The 15,100-nt window shown below is 40.2% G+C and overlaps 1 protein-coding gene across 8 annotated transcripts in view; it reads left to right on the top strand.

Annotated features, from left to right (window-relative positions):
- The window catches only part of br (broad-complex core protein), a 677,309-nt gene that overhangs the window by 422,941 nt on the left and 239,268 nt on the right, over positions 1-15,100 (top strand). The gene's annotated exons all lie outside the window — the stretch shown is intronic.

Genomic DNA, 15,100 nt, shown 5'->3' with positions numbered 1-15,100 from the left:
ATCAAATGTGCTTGAGATCTCGTGTCTTACCCATGCTGTTAACTCGCACGGCCATTGCGATGTCTGACGATATCAAAGTTATGTTCCATGCTGTTCTATTACATTCGCCTGGCCGAATACAGAGCCATTTCTCAAAACAGCACTCAGTGGTCCAGATTCGAAAAACAGCGGACAAAAATATGTTCCATTTAAAAAATGAAATAGTTTTATGCAGAACTATAAATGTTAACTTGTTGTTTTAGTTAATAAATACTTACAGTTAAATATTTATTCATCATCTGATTCAGATGTGTTGGCTTCTTCCCCTTCCAGTCAGATTCGTCCTCGGGTATTGGCAATAAATTACACCAGATGCGTAGTGTCCGTCCGTGGCTATGTTGGAAGGGCCGTTTCCGTTCTAACTTTGAATATTCCATGAATTTTTTTATTTAGAATTTGTATGCAATATGTTAAATTCGTTTGGCTTTATCTAGTAAATCTGCATGCTGGCTAGCGCAAAAACTCCCAACCCCCATTTCAAAGACGGTCATCGGTCGGCCGAACTCCCGAGTCCCACCGCAACGTCGGCCGTCGGATGGTAGGAAGTAGGAAATCTTGAGCCCCATGAATTTGAGTCTGAGGTTACAGGCAAGATGACAAAGTTGTACGAACGCATAGTAAAGTTGTCTTCCGATCGCTGTTTAGTTTTTTCTATTGGCTTTATGTTGCACCGACACAGATAGTTCTTATGGCGACGATGGGACAGGAAAGGGCTAGGACTGGGAAGGAAGCGGCCGCGGCCTTAATTGAGGTACAGCCCCAGCATTTGCCTGGTGTGAAAAATGGGAAACCACAGAAAACCATCTTCAGGGCTGCCGACAGTGGGGTTCGAACCCACTATCTCCTGAATACTGGATACTGGCCGCATTTAAGCGACTGCAGCTATCGAGCTCGGTAGTTTTTCATTAGGTGCATTCCTAAGGTCAGTAGTATATTTAATTAGTGTATGGTGTTATGTAGTATATCGATGAAGTGAATTTCATCTTTCGCTAGTGGTAATAATTAAAGTCATGAGGCCTCCGAAGAGGCCGGGTGCAGTTCTTTCGAGTTGACGTCGTATAGGCGACCTAAGCGTCTATGAGAATGGGGCCCTACCTGTGATTAATTCTAATGCTGAAGACAGCACACATACCGAGCCCCCGAGCCATTGGAATTAACCAATGGAGGTTAAAATCCCCGACCCAGCCGGGAATCGAACCCGGGAATCTCTGGACCAAAGGCCAGCACGCTAACCATTTAGCCATGGGGCCGGACTTCGCTAGAGTTGAATTATACATTTAAGTCTTCCAGTACACTGTGAACTAGCATAAAGGTATGTAAGTTGGAAACTCACACCCCACTGAACCCAGCATGGAAGACTTGGTGACAGCGGGCAAAAGTGGTGTAAATACGGAATGCGATACTGAGCTTACAGAAAGTAGTTGAAAGTGTTCAATTGAAAACTACCTAAGGACCCTTTCTTGTTACCATTTCATGAGAAATTAGATTGTTTTGAAAATGATCTACAAAAGATTACTCTTTGTTTGAAAACAAAGAAATGTACTCAGCATTGCAACAAGCGCATTTGTGACTGTACCGTGGCTGTAAACAATTAAATAGAATGTATTGTTGGCCCTGCCTTTTATTTTCCGAAAGAAAGGAACGTAGGGAACATGCATGGGTACGACGATTTGAATAACCTTTATAAAGCAAATAAAAAACACAAATCGAAAAATGCTGCAGTTATCTGAAAAAAATACGCGAATTGAGTTTTGCTTAAGAGAGCAGCATAAAAGAGTTATGAAAAGGCGCATTGAAACTATTAAACAGAACAGGGAAATTATGTCTCTCTGTAATGACTACTGTTTACTGTCTTGGCTCTCATTGAGTTGCTTTCAGCGGTCATAAAGAAAGAAGTATATCTTTGAAACGAGATATCTACAGTGACCGTCATAATTCTTCGGACAGGCAGAGTTCCTTTACATTTAACATAAAAAGATTAATAACAAACATGTATAGTTTAATTTGGCTTACTCCAGAATGAGTAGTTATACATACAAATACAAAAAATAAATATGCACTTCATTTCATGGTATATGAAAAATGTGAAACTTGTTAATGTAATTACAATACAAAATTGCTGGTTCATAAATATTCGGGAAAAAATGCAAGTTACAGCAAAAATATGAAGGATGGAATGCATGTAGGAATATTAATACTTCGTGATTTTTCCCTTTTTGAGAAGCAATTCAGTCAGGCGTCCCGGCATGCTCTGGGCGAGTTTTCCTGTGGTGGAATGGGACAATGTTTCCCACTCCTTTTGCAGTCGTCTCTTAACATCAGCTTTGGAATTTATGAGAAGTTTTCGAATGTTGTTTTATAGTATATCCCATAATTTCCCTATGGGGTTAATGTCAGGACATTATGGCGGAGGATTCACAACTTTAGGACAGTTGTACAACAGCCATAACGGTACATTACTGGCCGTTTGTTTCGGGTCATTGTCCTGATAAAATTTAAAACAGTCCCCTACTCCCATATTTTCTGCACTTATCTTCAGTTTTTTTACAATATCTGAAGATACTGGCGGTGGTCCATATTTCCATGTATAAAAACCAGCTCACCTACCCCAAGCCATAACATGTCCCCCTCCATGTTTTACCGTTGTCTCATATTTCTTTCTTCAAACTCTTTATTGGGTTGTCTCCAAACTATGATGCGTCCATCTGAGCCAGAAACGTTGAATTTCGATTCATCGCAGAAAATTACAGTCTTCCACCAGTTCATGTCTTTGTTAAGATGCTCCTTAGCAAATTGATGTCGCTTGATCCTATTTATTTTGTTGATATAGGGCTTCCTTCTTCAAGTTTGCCCGTGATAATCACTTCTATATAACACCCTCCGGATTGTACTTTCAGTGATCATCTTTCCAAACTCGCTCTCATCTGCAGCAGCAATAGTGGTTGCAGTAAGACGTGGAGTTATTTTCACTGGTCTTACAACTGTCCTCTCTTCTCTCCTAGTAAGGACCCTCGGGCGACCTGTCTGTAGCAAATTTCCAATTCCATCTTGTAATTTCTATCGGCAGACAATATCGTTAACAATACTTTTCTTCATTTTCAGCAAATCTGTGATTTGTCGACATGTTTTCTCTTTTTTCATGAAGGAATATTACGAACTGCCTTTGATCAAATGTACTGTTCTTTCCTCTGCATCCCATTTCACTCATGAATCGTTGCGTCTGCTTAGTGCATGAGGAAGGCACTGACTGGGACCTGCCTGCACAGCGCAGCAACAAGTGAAAAGCATGCCTTGAGTAGCTAAACATCTCCTGTACGAAAAATATTGACCAGCAAATTTCCGTATCTCAAATAAGTAAAAGGTATTATTACTTTGTAAAGTCATCTACAGTACAAATCACAATTGGATAATGGCAGTACCTACGAAGTACATTAAATTCAGAGTTCAATAATTTTGAATTTGTTACCTGTTCTTTCTCTAATAACAGGGGTATTGCATGTAGGCTATAGATTATTCTGTACGAAAAATTCTGACTGTCACTGTATGTTCAGATTTTGAACGTCTTGGCCGTTACGACAATTAACATCGAACCTACTTGGACACTTCAGTAGTTTTTCGTGGTACTTCACCCGACATTCAGAATGACTTACTATTCATTCATTCATTCATTCTCTCTCTCTCTCTCTCTCTCTCTCTCTCTCTCTCTCTCATATATATATATATATACAGTGATTGATCATATTATTAGGGCCACTAGGTGAAAGTTGTATTTTTCAAACTTGAGAAGACTTACACAATTAAACTTCACTGATATACATTTAATTAATCTAAAATTGACTTTTGACAAACATATTACCCAATTCTACACTTGAAATATTAATGAAAATCATGAAAAACTAAGGAAACTAGGAAAATCTAATATTTCATAACACCTCCCTTCGCAGCAATTACCATTTGGACTCCATCTGGCATACTACAAATACATCTGAGGCAGCTATTTTTAATTTCATCATCATGATGCCACACACTGATTAGTCTTTCGATCAGTTGGATCTTATTCGTTACATTATGAGCACAAATTTTCCTCTTCATTAGCCCCCAAAGTTTCTCGATTGGGTTGCGGTCAGGAGAATTGCCAGGCCAGTCCAGAACCTTCACTTTGTTGTCCAGAAGGAACTTTGTCACAATTTTAGCCTTGGGACAAGGTGCAGAGTCATGCATGAACACAAATTTGCCATCTGGGAACCATTCACGAACTTGTGGAAGTAGCCGTTTCTCTGGAACCTTAATCTACTGGTGTTGGTTCATGGTTCCTTCGACAATATACAGGCGGCCGGTTCAATTACTACTGATGATGGACCATACCATGACACTTAACGGGTGCTTAACTGTCTTGACAATGCAGTCACTATTGTATTTCTCACCGTCGCACCTCCTCACAAATACAGAACTGTCATCACGGATATGTATTGATGAATCCGAAAAGCAAACCTGAAAAAAATGTAGTTTTGTATTAAAACCTGTTTACGCCAAGTGCGGCTGAGCATAACCTGGAGGAAGTAAACAAATTATAATTTTTTTAAACAGCTTACCCTTTTCCATTCATCAGCAGACCAATTTCGATGTTGCTTTGTCCATAATAGTCCCTTCATCATGGTTGGTGGCAGTTATGGTTTCTTTGCTGGACGATGACAAGCGAAACCCAGCTCTTTGGTCCTCCGACGAGCTGTCAATGAAGATACGTCGATGCCCGCTTGTCGAATATTTGTTGAAATGACTTTCATTGAAGCTTTTCTGTGTTTAGTGGCGCTATTTCTTAACTGGCGCTCTGCTCGTGGAGAAGTTATTCTTTTGCGGCCACATTTATCCACCCGTTTAGGTGACAAATTCGTGCCTTGTTCAAGTTTTTTCTTAATTCTGTCCACTGTTGACTTCGAAACAGAAGTGATAGACGCCATTTTTCTATTAGAATAATCAGTATTCTTTAAAAGTGTTTTTATTTCCGAAATTTTACCGCGAGAAGGGCCTTTAGCTTTCCTCATGTTTTTTTTTCAAATACCAGTATTTTTAAGTATATAATGAACTAAAATTAATTCTATTCTACTCTTGTCACTTCACTGTATCATACAGAGAGCAAAATTCGCACAAGAGATGCAAGGAAACAAATCTACAAAAAATCACGTGTGTTACTCCAACAACAGTCAGCAAGGAACTGTAACATAATTGGCGCCTTTCTCAATTCTTGACCAGAGTTTTCACTATTAGGCTTTTTAATGTATGGCTGATTGTTGAATTTAACTATAGAAATGTGTAATTAATAACATCCAATCATAAAAATAAGCAATAAGTAAACATTTACACGAGAATGATAACCCAAACATAAATTCTTAAATTTTTACCTAGTGGCCCTAATAATATGATCAACCACTGTATATATATATATAAAATGGCCCAGAGGATTCGTAGTGCTGACCACACGACACTTCATAATCTGCAGGCCTTCGGGCTGAGCACCGGTCGCTTCGTAGGCGAAGGCCCTTTTAACTGTTGCGCCATGGGGTTTGGTTTGGCATAAATAAACTGTTATGCATATTTTGTATTTGTATTTGTATTTATTAGTGAACAAAACAGGCGTTCAGCCCCGAATACATGTTCACAATAATAATAATAATAATAAATAACAAATAAGATTAATAAGAATAGTCCAACCTGAGCCACCCCTCTCCACTATATACTAAATAACATAAAATGAAATAAACAATACCGTCCCGGTTTTCTACCAGAACCAACTCCATCTACATCAATTCACAACAGCCTGGTCAATGTTTACATTCTACTGCTGGTGTTACAACTCCATGCTTGTTATCACTCTCACGTACGCAACCTTCTTACTTCAGCATTTTCATCACCTCTATTGTTCCCTGACCTACTCCAGCATAAGCTGCAACAGCAGCATTACCAGGTTGCATTCCAAACCAGCCATTACATGATTGCATACCAAACCGGCCATCTTATTCCGTCATTACGTTCCAATCAACCATACCGCAACTTTTACCAATCTGCGTTAACATTGCTTCATTTCATTTCATTCCGTCATAACACTCCATAATAAAATTACCTCTCATCTCCAGAAATTTCGGCAATGAATAACAAATACCAATCACGCCTCCAAAAATTTTGGCCAGCAATACTCCAACACCACATTTCAGCAATACCACACTAACCCTACCTCATATACCACCTCTACTTCTTCTACAAATACACTCACCTTCTGCCATCCACCATCTTATACCACCACTTCTCCAACACCACATTTCAACCCTATAACATATCATAATTTAATACCTCCAACCCACACTTCAGCATACCAGCTCTACTCCTTCCACAAATACACTCACCTTCTGCCATCCACCATCTTATACCACCACTTCTCCCACACCACATTTCCACCCTATAACATATCATAACTTGCATTTACCATACACTCATACTCCTCCTACCCGCCATAATTACCTACTGGAGACTCCATCTTCTACCAAACCAATATTTACAAATAGCCGAGTTACATTACTACATCTCCATACCTTTCCAACACCACATTTCAACATATACCACCTCTACTTCCAACACCACATTTCAGCCCTAGCACGCACTCGTCTGCCATCACTCAGCATTTATACCAGTCACCAATACAATCCAAAATGATAATAAACTCACCTGTTTCCAGCTCCAAAAATTAAATAGCCATCAACACCACATTTCAACCCTATAACATATCATAACTTGAATACTAAGCCTTCAATACTTCCAACACCACACTTCAGCATACCAGCTCTACTCCTTCCACAAATACACTTACCTTCTGCCATCCACCATCTTATACCACCACTTCTCCAACACCACATTTCAACCCTATAACATATCATAACTACATCTCCATACCTTTCCAACACCACATTTCAACATATACCACCTCTACTTCCAACACCACAATTCAGCCCTAACACACACTCATCTGCCATCACTCAGCATTTATACCAGACACCAATACAATCTCAGTACCACCACCTCTACTTCTTCTACAAATACACTCACCTTCTGCCATCCACCATCTTATACCACCACTTCTCCAACACCACATTTCAACCCTATAACATATCATAATTTGCTCAATTCGCCATACACTCATACTCATCCTAATACCCATCATAATTACCTACCGAAAACTCCAACTTCCCCCAAACCAAAATTTACAAATAGCCAAATTACAACACTTATCCCACACCACATTTACCATCACTCCTCCAACTCCAAATATCAACAAACTGCCATCCACCATCTTATACCACCACTTCTCCAACACCACATTTCAACCCTATAACATATCATAACTTATATACCACTTCTCCTTCACAACATTTCAGCCTCCACGCCCTTAATTACTTACTTACTCGCTATATGATTGTTTTTTACTTCTTGTAACAAAACCCTCACTACTTTTCATTGCTCTCATCATGTCCGTATATCTTCTATCTCTCCCTGCGCTCAAACTCAAATTCTGTGCGAGGTACTCACGGGTTAACACTGGCCTTACTTTTATACCCTGATCTTGTCTAACTACACCGCTACACTCAGCTCTCTCAGCTTCTTGTTGCTCACTCTCCTTTCCCCCATCACCCCTTTGATCTTCAGCCTCTCTCCTGCATTGCCCGTCCACTGCTCTTTCCTTACCGTTGTTCATACTTACACTTAGCACCTCGCTCTGTCTCTCTTGACGCTTTTCAGTACTACTTCCTATAATTACACTTCTACCCTCGTTATCTTTCACTTGCCTATTATCTTCCACTCGTTTGTCATCCCCGTTATTCACTACACTTCTCTTAGCCTCCTCATCTTGTTTCATCCTCCGTTCTAGGTCCATCAGTCTATTCACCGACCATACTCTCCTCCATCTGTTGCCTGTCACCACTAATTCCTGTCCTCTGATGACTGCATTCAACCCTTGCTGCCTAGCTCGTATCATGTGTTTTTTAAGAGTTTTTTTCATTCCTCCACTCTTCAGCTCCTATGTCCCTCCTTATCCATATTTTTTCTCCTTGCACGTTACCTGCATTACGCACCACTATATCAGCCATCAGTGTAGAAAATAATTGCACTTTGATAGGCCTATTACCTCTAAATCTCCCCACTCTTGTCACATCATCAATGTCCACTTCACTGAAATTTATTTTCATTTTACCCTGAATTATGGCCACTACTTTATAAACTATACTCGTCTTATCTTCCTTCTTACCCTCTTGCACTCCATATATAAATAAGCATTTATTTCTGCGACTTCGGGTGTTAACAACTACGTCGGCTTTCAGTTTCGATATCTCCTCTTCCAATCTCCCTATCTCCTCTCTTAATGCTGAAACTTCTTCACCATTTCTTCTCACCTGTGAAGCTGTGTCTTCTATCTTTTCCTGAAACCACCCCTTCATTTTTTCAAACTCCCTCGTTTGTTCCTTGATCATGTTCTTGATTTGTTCGAAGGGACATGTCTCTGCTACCACCTCTTTTACGATTTTTCTGATTGTTTCCCTGTCCTCCCAGCTCATATTTCCTCTGGAAGTCGGACCTGGGTTCAGTTCTACTCCCCCAATCCAAAGCAATATCAAAATCACCGCTGCAGAAAGTATAAAGTATCCTATTTTATCCAGTTCTATTCTGCATCTTCTTGTCTTCACTTCTTCTTTCTTCTTCCTTCCCTCCCAACCACCTATGCTCGCCCTGTACTGCTCTGTACCAATCATTGCCTGTAAGCACCTCGCTGACTTCCAACACTCCGCACTTACACTACCTTCTCCCACTCCAGGGACCCTCCACTCCGTACGTCTGCACTCGCCGGTGGCTCTAGGTGAACTGTGTTATGCATATATAATCTACAAAGCAGCTTAGCAATAGTCTATGGAACAAGTCAAAATTCTTGGGAGTTTTATATGGTTTTCTGTATATTTTCTTACTTCTTTCTTTCTTGACTAAGGCTTCTTCTCTAATCGGCAAAATAGCGACTTATTTGAAGATCCATGGATAAATATTATATGGTGTGTAGGAGGCATGTAGTGCCACGGATATAGCCGCTGAACATATAAACTTGTTGAACAGTGAACTATTAATTTCATGACCAAATTAAATTGTTTGTAAAACGATTTCAAAATGAATTATTAACTCACAGTCTACCCCTGATATTTCGGAATATACCTGAGCATTTTAAAAAAACTGGGCAGTGTTGCCATCATTGGTGGTTTTGAATGAGTTTTGCACTATTTTTTTATTTATAATAAATCTCGATGACTATCTTTCACGCTCGCTTTCCACTTTTTAAAATCCAGGCTGTATGAAATAACAGGAGATATTAAAAAGTCGGATGCATGCATGCAGAACTGAAAATCCAAACTCAAGCTTTAAATTATCGATGGGCTATTGTGCCATTGTTGGGAGATTGTTCATTTCTGAAATTTCCGCACCACAAATATAGCACTCCTTGCTTGAAGACTGTGCTAGAGCATTGCATGTTTTTCCGTCTGTCATTGATAGTATTAAGGAATATTGCATTTTGGTGTTATTCTCAATCAAATTATATAAATTCTCAATTTGATGCACCTCCGTCGCACAGGCGGTAGCGCGCCGGCCTCTTACCACTGGGTTCCGTGCTTGAAATCCCGGTCACTCCATGTGAGATTTGTGCTGGATAAAGCGGAGACGAGACAGGTTTTCCTCCGGTTCCTCGGGTTTCCCCGTCATCTTTCATTCCAGCAACACTCTCCAATGTCATTTCATTTCATCTGTCAGTCATTAATCATTGCCCCAGAGAAGTGCGACAGGTTTCGGTAGTCGGCACAATCCCTATCCTCGCCGCTAGATGGGGGCTTCATTCAATTCCTAACCCGGTCGAATGACTGGAAACAGGCGGTGGATTTTTATTTCATTTTTCGTTTCTCAATTTGATAATTTATATAGTACCTTTCCGCCTGGATAATTTCTGATATTTCATGAACTCATTGCATTCGAATAGGCCTGCGGAATCGTGTAGATTGGGTTCGTGGATTTTTCCGTGCAATAATACCTGTTTTACTGTCAACAAGGCGCAGAAGCACGACGGTTGACATTGATAAGCATTGGTCACTCTTTCCAGCGTCTGACCAGGTTTGTTTATATCGGGAATGGCCGGAGCTGCCATCAGAGCCCCATTTACAATGCACTTTAAAAAATAGATCAGCCATGTCAAGGTCAAGCGCACGCCAGCCGAGCTGCGTGCAAATTGTCATTACTCCCTTGCGGTCTCGACTGGCAAATGCTGACTCGAGCGGAGAAATTCGAAGGAGATGCGTTGGGCGTTCACAGTAATTCTTTCTTCATTGCGAACAAATTACAGCTGTCCTGCACAAATGCCATTAATAAGGCGCCGTAAGTGTTTAATTTACATGAAATAATAATAAACACATTATTGCTATATGCAAAGACATTGTGATTGTAGGCTACTTAAATACTACACACATTAACCGAATATTGAACGAGGAATCAAATTCTGACATGTTCAAGATACATTAAATGAATAAATTAAGAGTATTCTCGTTGGCTAAACAAAGGTGTGATTCAATAACTTAAAAGCATTCTGGTGAGCATTTGTCTACACCCTGGGCGTCGTGGTTTCGCTTCCTCTGAAAAGAACAAAAAATTGCCTAAAAGCGACCCATTCATGTTCACTGAACTCCGGAGGCCTGCTAACGTTTCCTGGCAATAAATCGTTCAGTGTTACGTTTAAAAGTGCTGGCAGACACTATTTTCATTACTGCATTGAGATGTGTGTGTGTGTGTGTTTTTTTAGCCGAGATCTGAATCGAGATTTGTTGATCTTCATCCTGGAAAAGAACTGTTCACGTCTGTAAGTACTTTCAAGGATTGACAGGATTTCTGCCGCAGACTTTCGAAGTTGTGGGAAGCGTAATGGGACAAGTGTTCGGTAAAAGTAAATAATTTCCCTTTTACTCTTGCTTCATCCGTCACATATTGACTCTCAAGTTCCAGTTGCAAATTCTGGAGTGCGTCTTCTGGTTGAACACTAGACGGTACGGGAAATAGCTGCAACTTTCCTTTCAAAACATGAAGGTTCTGAGACCTCCTATCGTGTACTCATGTGCATTATACTGCTCATAATGACGCCTAACATTAAACTTTTTCCAGACATGTCTTTTACACACTAAGCACTGAGCTTCTCGTTCATGTTCGCGACTTAGGAAACAGTGCGACCTTTCTGGGTCAAATCTACTATAACTCTTCCTCTTACCGTTCTCGTCTTGCATCGTCCTTTTATTTCACGTGGCACGAAGAGATCTGGTTTGCTCATCCCTGCTGTGAACGAAGTTGCTGTAAGTTCAACTCCCCTCCGTCCCGCCTAGAGAGATGTTCTGCCCACACACGTGCGAGATCATTAAATTTTCTAGGCCGTGCGATGTCTCACTGCGGGCACTGTTTGACATGCTTGGTATAGATTTTATCACTCTCATCTGGTAACATTGATAAAACTCTGGAGGAAGTGTGGTCCAGCAACGTCCTTTGACTTCATTTCGTTTCCCTTAATTATTACAATTTGGGGTAAGTAGACCTTTTCAGACTTCATTATCGTAATAGCTAGATGTATAAGTCGTGGTTGTGTTTATTACCTAATCTTCTCATTGTCACATACTGGTGCTTGGACAATTTCGCTTTAATTATTAATGTTAAGACTTCTGACAATTTTGTAGATTATTCCCCCTCCCCTCTTTCTCCACGCAACGCGTATTCTTTTGCCCCTTGTTGATGTAGTCGTGATGGCTTGTTTTAATAGTTTGACTGACGAATCGTCTCCTGCCTTTAAATTCATAGCGGTTGCATAGGCAAGCTCTAGTGAAATAACACTCTACCTAATGTCTTTAATTTTTTATTCTTGTGCTTCTCTCCGTTAACTCTGCAAATTCTTTCGAAGGATGACTTTGATCTTTTAATTTTGAGGAGCTGTTCGGAACTGAAATAACTTTTTTAAACAATCTCCATTTTTCTTCAAAAAAAGCATTTTCTAAGGACACACTCCACCGGTCAAAATAAGGCAGAAAAAACATTCCTAATATTATTATACATTGTTTTTTCGACACTCGTCGACATTGAATTGGAATGTTCTAAATGAGATAGGTTACCATAAACGTTTCTTGACGCGCGCGGGATTGATTTTTATTCTCTCGAGTCTTGTTATGAAGTTCACTGGGACTAACAATGGAATTCAGTTTTCACTCTTCAGAACACACACAGTCATTTCTTTTCATAAAAAAAAAATCTTCAACAGGCCCGTATCTCGCGCGAGTGTTTATCCTCAGAGCGCATGGATAAATGTTCTTTCCCCTCATAATTACGCATCTGACGTGTTCTTACGACGAAGCCTTCAAGATATATTTTCCAGGCTTCGTTTTAAAACCTGCATGACCGAGCTCGATAGTTGCAGTCGCTTAAGTGCGGCCAGTATCCAGTATTCGGGAGATAGTAGGTTCGAAACTCACTGTCGGCAGCCCTGAAGATGGTTTTTCCGTGGTTTCCCATTTTCACACCAGGCAAATGCTGGGGCTGTACCTTAATTAAGGCCACGGCCGCTTCCTTCCCACTCCTAGCCCCTTCCGGTCCCGTCCTCGCCATAAGACCTATCTGTGTCGGTGCGACGTAAAGCAACTAGCAAAAAAAACCTGCATGAGTTTCATGCTAATATACATATGCATATATTTTTTATAAGTCAAGCAAAATGTATTTTTCTTGAAGAAAATCAGGCGCTGTGACAGTGAGTATAACCGTTCTTTTAAGTGATCTGAAATCAAAAATCATGATATGAATGCATAGATCAGGTAATGAAGTATATACTGGTACAATATTTTAGACCCTTAGTTTCATTTTGAAGCGAGAAAGATATTAATGAAGGCTTCGGTCGCTTCCTTCTTACTCCTTGCCCATTCCTATCCCCTCGTCGCCATAAGACCTATGTGTGTCGTGCGACGTAAAGCACATTAATATGATGTATTTCAAAGTTTACATAAAGAAGTGAGGAGTTGAAAAACGAAGAGTTGTATCGCTTTTACTGTATTATATCTGAGAAACCCAGAAGTAATTACCAAAGAAAAATGTTAAATTAATATATGCTGATAAACATACTTCACTTGGAAAGTTGTTTAATGTTTCTGAAGTGAGGTTCCAAAATCTTATTTTCCCCCCGCTTTTTTCAGAATCCGGATCGCTGTGCGGCAGCTATCTCTAATTCAATTGCTTATCAGTGTATTGAGATGTTATGAAACAATTTTAGGTCATCGCTAAATCCAACTGGAGTTTATGTACTGGAAGGGAATTACTATAGGCCAGATTTTAACTGGTTGATGCACTCCATTTTAAATGTCTCTGGCTTCCAGTATAATTGACATTTTTTTCTAAGTGCTGTAATATTATTGTAGGATCCAGACTCTTGAAGATCTCATGCACCCGGTTTACCACGGTATCTGAAATGTATCCTGTCATCTTTCCCTCATAGTCGGAATGATCTCAGCCGTGCACAGTGCAACAACGGTGGGCGCCGAAACGCCGTTCTATTGCTAAATCATGCTTGTGCTGTGGAAGTAAGAAACGTAGATTTTGAAGAGCAGCGTGCAATTACATGCTGTTTGCGATTGCGAAACAAGCTTTCGGAGACTTGCGACGTTAACTATAGTGAACGGTGACTTACCGACTTGACACTGGTGAGGCTAAAAGAACACGAATGGCATTGTTTTCAAGAGGGCCGATAATCTGTCGCCGATAATGACCGCCGCTCTGGTCGACATGTTACTACACGGACGGATGAAATAATTCATCGTGTGGCACAGTGTGCTCACCAGGATCATTGTCAAACCATTGTGGACATTGGTAATTTTACTGAGTTATCGGTCGGTGATCAACGCCTAGCGCATTTTTACTGAAGACATTAAAATTCGCCGGATGTATGAACAAATAGTGTCGGAGTTTCCTATCCCCTTTTACCAACTTTTGGGGTCAGCACTTTGTGTGGATTTGGCCTAGTTTTACGGCCGGATGCCTTTCCTGACGCCAATTCTACTTGGAGGGATATATTCACTATTACGTGTTTCTGTAGGGGTTGGTAATGTGGTGTGGTGTATATACCCCGTATTAAGACGAACACAAGCAGCCAGTCCCCGAAGTAGAGAAGTTAACCATACGCAGTTAAAATCTCAGACTTGGCTGGAAATTGAACCCAAGGTCCTCTGAACCGAAGGCCAGTACGCTGACTATTCAGCCAAGGCACTACACTTTTCTCATCATACATGCCGCCACAGTACTAACACTGACAAATGTGTTGTCCCCCAAGGGTATTACATTGAAGGTGGTCGTCCCTCAGTATTTAAAATTATGCACAGTATACGCCAAGTCCCACGACGGTTTGGATCCTACCGTGTATAAATAGTAGACATTCTCTGTGAACTCCAGGGCCAGTATCATTTTCAAAACTACTCAACTACTTTTTTCAAGCTTTTACATTACACACATTTTCACAGTGAAAAGAAAGTACGGTAGAATGTGATGTGACAATGGCACTGGCAGACAGAATTTTTAGAAGGTACCTTTAAGTTGAAGACACTACTCGCACCGTAATGTAATAATTGTATTATCCGTTCTGAGGTGGTGGTATGGAATTAAATTGAGCCGAGTGTTGAAAATATATTAATAGAAGACTTCTTAGCCATAAATTTAGGTACTCGTATGTTTATTACTTGAATTCACAGTTCCATTCTTTGATTTATGTATAGATTTCATTTTCTCAGGAGTTTAATTATATGAATAAGCAATAGAGAACTAAAGCAATTTGTGGGAGTTTGGGTGAAGAGGAATCACAGGGCTGGTAAAATTTGTAAGTGGAGGATAGCTTGTTTGTTGAATAATCCGTTGTCTTGTTTCCGAACAATAGTGCAAGATCTGGTGTGAATCTAACAACTATGTACATATCATTGGTAAATTG

Source organism: Anabrus simplex, chromosome 2 (genome assembly GCF_040414725.1).
Source record: "Anabrus simplex isolate iqAnaSimp1 chromosome 2, ASM4041472v1, whole genome shotgun sequence".
Lineage (NCBI taxonomy): Eukaryota > Metazoa > Arthropoda > Insecta > Orthoptera > Tettigoniidae > Anabrus > Anabrus simplex.
The sequence above is the reverse complement of the archived record's forward strand: the minus strand, read 5'-3'. Positions and strand labels throughout refer to the sequence as shown.